Below are 12,762 nucleotides of genomic sequence, written 5' to 3'. Positions count from 1 at the left end.
GATATTACTAGTCTATCTAGCGTGTCCTGCGTTGCATATTATCTGACTGAGCATACAAGCATACAAGCATACAAGTATCTGACTGACTGGTGGTAGGCAGCAGCAGGCTCGTAAGAATTCATTCAAACAGCACTTTTGTGAGTTTTGCCAGCAGCTCTTCGTTGTGCGTCAAGCATTGCGCTGTTTATGACTTCAAGCCTATCAACTCCCAAGATGAGGCTGGTGTAAACGAAGTGAAATGGCTAGCTAGTTAGCGGGGTGCGCGCTAATAGCGTTTCAAACGTCACTCGCTATGAGACTTTGAGTAGTTGTTCTCCTTGCTCTGCATGGGTAACGCTGCTTCGAGGGTAGCTGTTGTCGATGCGTTCCTGGTTCGAGCCCAGGTAGGAGCAAGGAGAGGGACTGAAGCTATACTGTTACACTGGCAATACTAAAGTGCCTATAAGAACATCCAATAGTCAAAGGTTAATGAAATACAAATGGTATAGAGAGAAATAGTCCTATAATTCCTATAATAACTACAACCTAAAACTTCATACCTGGGAATATTGAAGACTCATGTTAAAAGGAACCACCAGCTTTCATATGTTCTCATGTTCTGAGCAAGGAACTGAAACGTTAGCTTTCTTACATGGCACATATTGCACTTTTACTTTCTTCTCCAACACTTTGTTTTTGCATTATTTAAACCAAATTGAACATGTTTCATTATTTATTTGAGGCTAAATTGATTTTATTGATGTATTATACTAAGTTAAAATAAGTGTTCATTCAGTATTGTTGTAATTGTCATTCTTACAAATAAATTTTAAAAATTGTCCGATTAATCGGCATCGGCTTTTTTGGTCCTCCAATAATTGGTATCGGTATCGGCATTGAAAAATCATAATCGGTCGACCTCTAGTTCAGTATTTTAGTTCTGTATCTACGTACGCTACCCAGTCCTTCGTTCTAAATGTTCCATTGCCATACTGGTTGGCAACGTTCTTATCCCTTGCTTACTGGCTAGCCAACTACGGATAACTTACAGTCACGTCCAGTGGCGACCTGCCCCACCTGTTTTGAGCACCACATTTTCATCAAAAAAAAATGTGCATGTTATTTTGCCATTAATTTGTATCACATATCAGTTTGAAAACAATATAAAAAAAATATATCATTTAGTTAATAAAGCTGCATACAAACATGGTATCTTTTTTGTTTTCTTGAGTAAGGGAGCTCCAAAATGCAGGTGTTTCAGCCTAGCTCAGTGCTTTCTGTGGAGGTGGGGCAAGCCAGCAGAATATACGGAGTGTTACGTCGTAATTGCCTAAGTGTTCTGTCACTCATGGGGACACTACATCACCGCCAAGTCTAAGGGTAGAGCTAGAAAATTCAAGCCCATTGGGTGCTGCCATAGAGTTACATTAGAAGTGCCCATCAAACAAGGCTCAAGGTCATTGTCCACAGATACAATGATGTCAAATCACATTACATCTACAGTAGCTTTCATTGGACTGATCATGTCAACATCATACATTCAAAATCTTAGCCAGCAGTCATCAAGAATCAAGTCGACAATCTACTGGCAAATCCTTTTTAATCCTTGTCATATGAAGAGAAATAATGAAGAGAAATTATAGATAAAACGTATCGGTGCTCATTGGCCATTGGACATAAACATTACACAACAAGGTGGGAATCGCAAATTCAACAATGAGTCGTTTGGAAGGAATGAGTGGCTAACAACAGTGGAGTGGCTGTGTGGTTCCAAGTCTACGATTAAGGGTCTCTTTTCCTAATTTAAAATGATAAACATTCAATATTGGCCATGTTGTCAATGAAGCAGGATGAAGCAGGATGTCACGCCCTGACCTTAGTATTCTTTGTTTTCTTTATTGTTTTGGTTAGGTCAGGTCAGGGTGTGACGTGGGTGATGTTTGTGTTTTTGTACTGTCTAGGGGTTTTGTAGTTTTATGGGGTTGTTTACCATCTAGGTGTTTATGTATGTCTATGGTTGCCTAGATTGGTTCTCAATTAGAGGCAGCTGTTTATCGTTGTCTCTGATTGGGAACCATATTTAGGCAGCCATCTTCTTTGGGTATTTTGTGGGTTATTGTCTATGTCTAGTTGCCTGTGGCTGCAGTTTTGTATGATAGCGTCACGTTCGTTTTGTTATTTTGTATAGTTTGTTTAGTGTTTGTCTTCATTAATAAATAGAAGATGTATTCATATCTCGCTGCGCCTTGGTCTCCTCCATTCAACAAACGTGACACAGGATTTGTGCCGCGCTCAAAACAACTGTTAACTCGGAACTGCAAAATCTGACTTTAGTGATTTCAAGACAACTGGGAAATCGGGAAAAATGAGCTACGAATGGGAAAATACGTTTTGAACTTTCATCCAACACGGAATTGTAAATCTGGAACTTGGGCCTCTTTCTAGAGCTATGACCTGAAGATCACTGACGTCATCATGATTCGCCCCTTGTTTTTTTTTCATAGTTCCTCTTAATTTCACCTACTGTTCTGACTTGGTGGTGCACATGTAGCCTATAACTTGTTTTTGAGAATGTAATCATCGAATATTGTAAAAGCTTTCATTTTCTGCTTATATGCCCCTTTATTTTTCCGACAGTTCTGACTTGGTGTACAGGGAGAACACTGTAAGAACGGCCCATGTTCTGAATTCTGTTGCTGTACATTTCACAAGTGCTGAACAAATAGTTTTATTGACTACATCCGTCCTAGCTCCCTCATTAATGTCTTAATCAAAGTTACGAATTGCCTCTTATCAACTTGTCGTCCCCTTATGCTATATTTTGTACATCTCAATTGTCAGTAAAAAAAACACATTTGTTTAAGCAAGTCAGCCATATCAGCTATGTTTTTTTAAATGCAGTAAATGAGGCTGAATGAACTGTTTTGCTGCCAGACAATCCTCTGCTGATAGCCAGGTGTAGCAGTGGTAAGGTGATGGTACTGCTGTTGGGACTGCTGTTGGGACAGCTTTATGTAGGCCCTAACAGTTTGTGGGCACTGTTCATCACCATTATAGTGCAATTAATGTGTTGTGTTGTGTAGTGGCTTTGCTGGCATGCATCCCACATTTCTGGGGGGGGGGGGGGGGGGATTGATTTACATGCTAAAATCGCCACTGGTCACGTCAAACAGTGCAGACAGAATAACAACTGTAGCTGCATTTGTTTAAACTGTTTTCTTGTGACATTTATTTAGATACATCCATAACAATGAGCTAATGAGACACGATTTCACCTGGAATAGAAACTGTGCTCCTCGTCAGGACAATGTTGTTCAGAGGAACTAGCCAACAACACAGCTATCACAATAACTTCAAACTGAAGCTGGAAAGACTGCAACCTAGCAGCACTTCGTTTCGTTTTACCTTTTTTCAATTGACATGTCTTTGTATGTATCCATAAAAAATTATGTCAGATGATTCATGATTTCAACTGGCTGAGAAAGGCTGCCTGACTCTCTCTCTCATCCCGACTCCTGACCCTACATGTCCATTACTATGGGACAATTGGAGATCGAATTAGAATATTGAAACAATGTTGCAAATGTCAAGGCAGACAGAAGGGAGAATCCTAAATGCTGATTGGTTAAAAGCGCATTCCAGCGGGTGTCTATTCTACAATTTACCGCCAGATAAATATATTCCATTAAAATGCCTATTTACTCTGTTCCATCTGACTGCGCAATCCACTGTCTCCAGGCAGGGAAGTTATAAACTTGATATCCACTATAAAAAGCATCTAAACATTATCTCACATTTATTTTAGACAAAGAAAAGTGAGATAATATTTAGATGCTTTTTATAGTGGATATCAAGTTTATAATTTCCCTGCCTGGAGACAGTGGATTGCGCTGGATTTTTCTTTTAGACAAACACAAGTGAGATAATGTTTAGATGCTTTTTATAGTGGATATCAAGTTTATAACTTCCCTGCCTGGAGACAGTGGATTGCGCAGTCAGATGGAACAGAGTAAATAGACATTTTAATGTAATATATTTATCTGGCGGTAAATTGTGGAATAGACACCCGCTGGAATGCGCTTTTAACCAATCAGCATTTAGGATTGGACTCTCCCCTGTATAAATTATAAGCAGGCAAGGCTTTACAACATCAAATACATAGCATACTATTAAACCCACAGCCCACTTTACTGTACACATACACTACATATACAGTCGTGAAACACAGCAAATAAAACACATTGACATTCAAACTTGACAAATTGTGGATAGCCTACTGCTAAAGGGAAATCATAAATCTCAGAAAATGTTTGTTACAGAATCAAATCAAATCAAAAAGGACACTCAAACCCGCGCACGCACGCACACACACACATATCACAAGAGGTTGGTGGAACCTTAATTGGGGAGGACGGGCTCGTGATAAGGAGGGTTGATATCAAATAAATCAAACACATGGTTCCAATGTGTTTCATGCCATTCCATTCGCTCCGTTCTGGGCATTAGTATGAGCTGTCCTCCCCTCAGCAGCCTCCTGTGATATCTATCTATCTATCTATCTATCTATCTATCTATACATATATATATAGACGCACATACACTCAACATTGCTGATTGAACACTGGCCACATTACCACGTTAAAGACACAGCCGCAAACACAACACTGTATTGTCAGCGTGCGCTCTCACCAGTCCGACACCTCTCAGTAGCCAAACACTTGTCATTACCGATTTAGTACGAATAATACATGACTGCAATTAAGTCGGTTTTATGAAGCGATACTGAGCCGATCACCTTCATTAGGGACGCGCTGATCCTCATAGACATTGCACATGCGGCAGGTAAAATATTTGCCTCGCACACCGGGGTGTCAGACAGTGTCTGTATTTGGTACGACTGCTGCTACCGCGCGGATCTTTTAACGTGACAGATAGAAATGCGCGTGCACCATCTGCTTGGACTCGGTTCAGTCATGGGAAATTTGATTCTGCTCTGGTCCGTCTCTCCCAAGTGACCCCGAGACGTGCCCGTGCCCTGTTCACTTAATGGAGTTATGCCATTGTAATATATGAAATATATGATAAAATACCCTAACAGATGTGCTTCAATGTCTAAATTCAGTGCACTCGTAACCTAGTTCAGCCAAATTACATGTAGGTGTGTCAGGTCTGAAACCATTTAAGAGACGTTGGCTATTGTTCATGAAATGGCCCAAAATAAAGTGGAGTAATCGACTCTTCAGCCCCGCAATTACGCACAAACAAGGTTCACAATAAATCCACCAAGTCATTCATCTCGAATACACGTTTTTCTAGCAAGCCATCAAAGATAATCACTTGTGTTGCGTTAATATCGTTTCGCCTATAATTTGCAAGTGCCTAATATAATGCATTCAGACTGACAAAGAAATCATGCATTCGAAATCTCAAACGTTGAAATATCGGTTTCATCATAATGTGCCGCTATAATATCCCGCGCAAAAATTATTACCTCGCCTCAGCGCGCAGCATGCGTGATTACCTTCTATGAAATTAAGGATTCATTTACCTTCAGAGTTCGGTCTTTAAGGAGCTGTCTGAAGTTTCTGGCGTGTCGTTGTATCTGCATGTCTCTCGTGAGAAGAACTGAGTCAAATGTGAACAGGGCAAACGCTGTTATCGCATATCTCTCTCTCTCTCTCTCTCTCTCTCTCTCTCTCTCTCAAATAATAAGACGGCTGTCTTAAAATCTCTCATCACGTACACTCTCGCTCTTTCTTTCTCTGGCCGTCTCTCTCTGACTAACAGTTCACCACTATGTTTCAGGTCATCATCATTACAGTTAGCCTGTCCGTTAACTGACCATCGTCATCAACATCAACATCGTCATCATCATCATCATCATCAGTAAAATAATAAAAACATAATCAACATATTGTCATTTTCATGTTTTTGTATCTATTTTTATGTTCATATTGAATAACTAGCACCCAACTAGTTCCTGTTGAAGGCAGAGAGAGCCCTGGTCCTGCATTTCCATTAGAAAAGTAGGAGAGACTATTCCTCCTCCATTACATAAACACAATCCAGCAAGATGACAGATCATGAAAGGACTGATTTATCCACTGGGGAGCGATTCTGTGTGTGTGTGTGCACTCTGCTCTCTGTCTATGGGTGAGGGTGTGTTTGCTGGTGCTCCCTTTGTGAGAGTGTGCCCCTCAGGTCTCGATGGGTGTCTTGGAAAGCCTTCCTCCCCAATGACCCAGGTCACTTCTATCCCCCTAGGATCTATGAGGTGCAACCCCCCACACACACACACACACACACACCCACATATATGCTACAGACACACACATACTTATCACGCACATCCTTATCACTGAAACACATTCAAATGATTTAGTTCATCTCAATCCTTCCAGACTCTCTCTCTCAGTGTGTGTGTGTGTGTGTGTGTGTGTGTGTGAAGGACAGCATCAGCAAGTGAGATGGATGTGGGAGGAGTTTCCTCCTGTGAGGGTGTGGCTCTCGTATATCTCTTTACCTCTCCTAATAGCAAGCACAAGGAGCTACAGGGGGCAGACAAAGCAAGACACAGACAGTCAGGTATAAACAGGTAATATGATACACAGGCAGACAGACATCAACATATTTATTTATTTTATATTTGTATTTATTTTACTTATTTTACCAGGTAAGTTGACTGAGAACCTGTGACGGTTGGTGCCGTTTAAGATGAGGGAGGACACATTTGTTTATATTGAGCATGGCCTTATTTCTATTACAGCATGTTGGATGACTGTCATTCATATTCCATTCACCCAGTTCAATGTAACATCGATAGGTTTAGGCTACTACATGATACTCACATTTTCCCAATACCCATCATGAGGTTGCTACAACCTAACCTATGAATGAAAGATTACAACGTAGGTGCACACAGGTCAAGAAAAAATGTTCAGAGGACAGACAGTGACACACATGGACAGACAGCGACACATTCAATACCGCCTTGCACACTCTTGCCTGCATCTAGCTGATCTAGTGTAATCATTAGTCCACTGCTGAGAACATATTCTATTCACAGCAAGCACAGTCAGGCATAAACAGGTAATATGATACACAGGTAGGCAGGCAAACACAACAGATCAGACCGATGATCTCTCTTCTGCCTGCAGGGAGCATCTCCCCCTCTCCACCTATCTGCTCCTAGCTGTCTGAGAGGAAGACAGGATGGTTGCTCCCACCAGGCCCTCTGCCTTCATCTCCTCATGATATTTACCATTTGAATGGTATAGTTACAGGGGAGAGGAAGGGGGATGAATGAGCCAGTTAGAAGCTTGGGATGATTAGGTGGCCATGATGGTATGAGGGCCAGATTGTGAATTTAGCCAGGACACCGGCGTTAACACCCCTACTATTACGACAAGTGCCATGGGATCTTTAGTGAGCACAGAGAGTCAGGACACCCGTTTAACGTCCCAGCCAAAAGACAGCACCCTGCACAGGTCAATGTCCCCAATCATTGCCCTGGGGCATTGGATATTTTTTTAGACCAATGGAAAAAGTGCCTCCTACTTTCCCTCCAACAACTATTCCAGCACCATCTGGTCTCCCATCCGGGAAGTGACCAGGACCAACCCTACTTAGCTTCAGAGGCAAGCCAGCAGTGGGATGCAAGGTGGTATGCTGCTGGTGCACAGAGATAAACACTCAGACAAAGACACACAAACAGACAGACAGGCAGACAGACAGACAGACAGACGTCCTCTCTTCCGCCTGCAGGGTGTGTCTCCCCCTCTCCACCTGTCTGCTCCTAGCTGTCTGAGAGGAAGACAGGATGGTTGCTCCCACCAGGTCCTCTGCCTTCATCTGCTCATGACATTTACCATTTGAAGTTCTGTTCTTACTTCCCCTTCACATGGCACAAAGCAGCACAAATGAGCGGGGAGAGAGAGGAGAGGGGGGAGAGGGAGGGAGGAGAGGGGGAGAGGGAGGGAGGAGAGGAGGGAGAGAGAGGGAGGAGAGGGGGAAGAGAGAGGAGAGGGAGGGAGGAGGGGGGGGAAGAGAGAGGAGAGGGGGAGAGGGAGGGAGGAGAGGGGGGAAGAGAGAGGAGAGTGGGAGAGGGAGGGAGGAGAGGGGGAGAGGGAGAGGGAGGGAGGAGAGGGGGAGAGGGAGGGAGGAGAGGGGGGGAGAGAGAGGAGAGGGGGAGAGAGAGGAGGGGGGGATGGAGGGAGGGAGAAGAGGGGGGAAGAGAGAGGAGAGGGGGAGAGGGAGGGAGGAGAGGGGGGAAGAGAGAGGAGAGGGGGAGAGGGAGGGAGGAGAGGGGGAAAGAGAGGAGGGGGGATGGAGGGAGGGAGAAGAGGGGGGAAGAGAGAGGACAGGGGCAAGAGGGAGGGATGAGAGGGGAGAGGGAGGGAGGAAATGGGGGAAGAGAGAGGAGATGGGAGAGAAAGGAGAGGGGGAGAGGGAGGGAGGAAAGGGGGGAAGAGAGAGGGAGGAGAGGGGGGATTGCGTGTCTTCATATGTGTGAGATCATATAGTGTAATGTGACAGGGAATGTGTGTGTGTGTGTGTGTGTGTGTGAAAGTTGGGAAAATGTGACAAGGAATGTGTGTATGGTGTGTCAGCAGCATACCACCTTGCAGCACACTGCTGGCTTGCCTCTGAAGCTAAGCAGGGTTGATACTGGATGGGAGTCCAAATGCTGCTGGAAGAGCTGTTGGAGGGCCAGTAGGAGGCCCTATTTCCTCTGGTCTAAAAAAAATACCCCAATGCCCCAGGGCAGTGATTGGGGACATTACCCTGTAAAGGGTGTCATCTTTAAGATGGGACATTAACTGGGTGTCCTGACTCTCTGTGGTTGCTAAAGATCCCATGGCACCCACCCAGGGCGATGGGGGCAAGGTGGTGAGTGTTGGTGGGAGGGGGGTTGTGTGGGAGGAGGAGGGTTGTATGTGTGTGTGTGGGGGGGTGATGTGGTGTGTGTGTGTGTGTGTGTGTGTGTAATGGCAAGACTGCTCTTGGGGGCAAGGATGTTATCCTTGTATCGCTTTTGTTGGTTAGGTCACAGTTACACAGGGTTTTAAATGGTTTTGTTCATTCCACACGAATACAGCCAACCCTGTACCCACGTTGACCTCTGACCCCTCCATCTCTCTCCATACCTCTATCCCTTCATCTCTCCATACTTCCTTCTAGAATAGGTCTGCTGTAGCCACACCTGAGGTCTCAGGTCCCACGCTGCTCTGTCCAGGTGTGTCCCTGGTAGCAGCTGTGACGCACACACACGCTTACACACACATGCTTACACACACACACACACACACACACACACACACACACACACACACACACACACACACACACACACACACACACACACACACACACCAGACTATGTTATTTTTCTAAACATACAGTACACCCACTTTCTGTTCTTTGTTCAATATTTCAACAACAACTACAGAATCAGAAAAGCATTTCTGTCCATTTTTTTTACATTTCTCAATCTCCTAGTTATTGTCTTGTTAAAAACTTCTTAGGGATCAAATCCCTTTAGCGGGATCAATTTGACAGCATCCGGTGAAATGGCAAAGAGCCAAATTCAAATTAAATTACTACAAATATTTAACTTTCATGAAATCACAAGTGTAATACATAAAAATAAAGCTTAAAGTCTTGTTAATCCAGCCACCATGTCAGATTTCAAAAAGGCTTTACGGCGAAAGCAAACCATGCGATTACCTGGACAGCGCCCCATCATACAAATGCATGACAAACATTTTTCAACCAGGGAGGTGCGACATGAAAGTCAGAAATAACGACATAATTCATGCCTTACCTTTGAAGATCTTCTTCTGTTGGCACTCGAAAATGTCCCAGAAACATCACAAATGGGCCTTTTGTTCGATAAATTGCTTCCTTATATCCCCAAAATGTCAATTTATTTGGCACGTTTGATTCAGAAGAACACCGGTTCCAACTCGCCCAACATGACTAAAAATGATTTAAAAAGTTACCTGCAAACTTGGTACAAACATTTCAAATAACTTTCCTAGTCCAAATTTAGGTATCCTAAAACGTAAATAATTGATAAAATTTAAAACGGAATATACTGTGTTCAATAGCGGATAAAATCAAAGTGGAGCGAGTTCCAGGTTGCGCGCACCAAACAAAAGAGTCCACTTGGCTTGACACTGAACAGCCCTACTTCTTCATTTCTCAAAGGAAAAACATCAACCAATTTCTAAACTGTTGACAACTAGTGGAAGCAATAGGAACTGCAACCAGGTGCCTCATAAATCTTGTTTCCCATAGAAAACCAATAGAAAACACAGTTAACTCAACAAAAAAAAACAGTACAGAGACAAAGTGGAGTTGCAATTTAACAACTCAGGTACGAGACGTATGTGGCAGGGTCTACAGACAATCAGGGAAAACCAGCCATGTCGCAGACACCGACGTCTTGCTCCCGGACAAGCTAAACACCTTCTTTGCCCGCTTTGAGGATAATGCAGTGCCACTGTTGGTTCTCCATTGCCGACATGAGTAAGACATTTAAGCGCGTTAACACTCGCAAGGCTGCAGGCTCAGACAGCAGCCCTAGCCGCGTCCTCAGAGCATGCACAGACCAGCTGGCTGGAGTGTTACGGACATATTCAATCTCTCCCTATCCCAGTCTGCTGTCCCCACTTGCTTCAAGATGTCCACCATTGTTCCGGTACCCAAGCAAGCAAAGGTAACTGATCTAAATGACTATCGCCCCAGAGCACTCACTTCTGTCATCATTTAGTTTTTTGATAGGCTAGTTAAGAATCACATCACCACCTTACCTGACACCTTAGACATTTCAATTTGCATTCCGCCCCAATAGATCCACAGACAATGCAATCGCCATCACACTGCAAACTGCCCTATCCCATCTGGACAAGATGAATACCTATGTTAGAATGCTGTTCATTGACTACAGCTCAGCCTTCAACACCATAGTACCCTCCAAGCTCATATTTAAGCTTGGGCCCCTGGGTCTGTACTAGAGGTCGACCGATTAATCGGAATGGCCGATTAATTAGGGCCGATTTCAAGTTTTCATAACAATCGGAAATCTGTATTTTTGAACACCGTTTTTTTTTTTTACACCTTTATTTAATCTTTATTTAACTAGGCAAGTCAGTTAAAAACACATTCTTATTTTCAATAACGGCCTAGGAACGGTAGCTTAACTGCCTCGTTCAGGGGCAAAACGACAGATTTTCAACCTTGTCAGCTCGGGGGATCCAATCTTGCAACCTTACAGTTAACTAGTCCAACGCAATAACGACCTGCCTCTTGTTGCACTCCACAAGGAGCCTGTTACGCGAATGCAGTAAGCCAAGGTAAGTTGCTAGCTAGCATTAAACTTATCTTATAAAAAACAATCAATAAATCATAATCACTAGTTAACTACACATGGTTGATGATATTACTAGATATTATCTAGCGTGTCATGCAACGTATAATCTGACTGAGCATACAAGCATACAAGTATCTAAGTATCTGACTGAGCGGTGGTAGGCAGAAGCAGGCGTGTAAACATTCATTCAAACAGCACTATTGTGAGTTTTGCCAGCAGCTCTTCCTTGTGCGCCAAGCATTGCGCTGTTTATGAATTCAAGCATATGAGATGAGGCTGGTGTAACTGAAGTGAAATGGCTGGCTAGTTAGCGCGCGCTAATTGCATTTCAAACATCACTCGCTGGCTCTGAGCCTTGGAGTGGTTGTTTCCCTTGCTCTGCATGGGTAACGTTGCTTCCAGGGTGGCTGTTGTGTTCCTGGTTCGAGCCCAGTGAGGAGCGAGGAGAGGGACGGAAGCTATACTGTTACACTGGCAATACTAAAGTGCCTATAAGAACATCCAATAGTCAAAGGTTAATGAAATACAAATGGTATAGAGAGAAATAGTCCTATAATTCCTATAATAACTATAACCTAAAACGTATTACCTGGTAATATTGAAGACTCATGTCAAAAGGAACCACCAGCTTTCATATGTTCTCATGTTCTGAGCAAGGAACTGAAACGTTAGCTTTCTTACATGGCACATATTGCACTTTTACTTTCTTCTCCAACACTTTGTTTTTGCATTAATTAAACCAAATTGAGCATGTTTCATTATTTATTTGAGGCTAAATAGATTTTATTGATGTATTATATTAAGTTAAAATAAGTGTTCATTCAGTATTGTTGCAATTGTCATTATTACAAATAAAAAAATTAAAAATCTGCTGATTAATCGGTATCGGCTTTATTGGTCCTCCAATAATCGGTATCAGTATCGGCGTTGAAAAAATCATAATCGGTCGAACTCTAGTCTGTACCCCGCCCTCCACTACGCAGATCCTCAACACAGGGGCCCCACAAAGGTGGGTGCTCAGCCCCCTCCTGTACTCCCTGTTAACCCATGACTGCATGGCCACGCACACCTCCAACTCAATCATCAAGTTTGCAGATGACACAACAGTAGTAGACCTGATTACCATCAATGATGAGACAGCCTTCAGTGAGGAGGTGTGGGCCCTGGCGGAGTGGTGCCAGGAAAATAACTTTTCCCTCAATGTCAACAAACTAAAGAGCTGATTGTAGACTTCAGGAGACAGCAGAGGGAGCACGCCCATAACCACATCAACGGGGCCATAGTGGAGAAGCTTCAAGTTCCTCGGCGTACACATCGCTGACAATCTGAAATGGTCCACCCACACGGACAGTGTGGCAAAGAAGGCACAACAGCACCTTTTTCAACCTCAGGCTGAAGAAATTTGGCTT

At 43.4% G+C, this 12,762-nt stretch overlaps 1 protein-coding gene across 1 annotated transcript in view; it reads right to left on the bottom strand.

Annotated features, from left to right (window-relative positions):
• The window catches only part of LOC110530987 (uncharacterized), a 201,203-nt gene extending 195,369 nt beyond the window's left edge, over positions 1 to 5,834 (bottom strand). The window contains exon 1 of the mRNA XM_036986260.2: positions 5,528 to 5,834. The gene's annotated coding sequence lies outside the window, so the exon portion shown is untranslated. The remainder of the gene's footprint in view (positions 1 to 5,527) is intronic.
• Between the last annotated feature and the right edge of the window lie 6,928 nt (positions 5,835 to 12,762).

Source organism: Oncorhynchus mykiss, chromosome 8, assembly GCF_057628025.1.
Source record: "Oncorhynchus mykiss isolate SJ-2025 chromosome 8, ASM5762802v1, whole genome shotgun sequence".
Classification (NCBI taxonomy): domain Eukaryota; kingdom Metazoa; phylum Chordata; class Actinopteri; order Salmoniformes; family Salmonidae; genus Oncorhynchus; species Oncorhynchus mykiss.
Note: the sequence above shows the minus strand (reverse complement) of the source record. Positions and strands in the feature narration are given on the sequence as shown.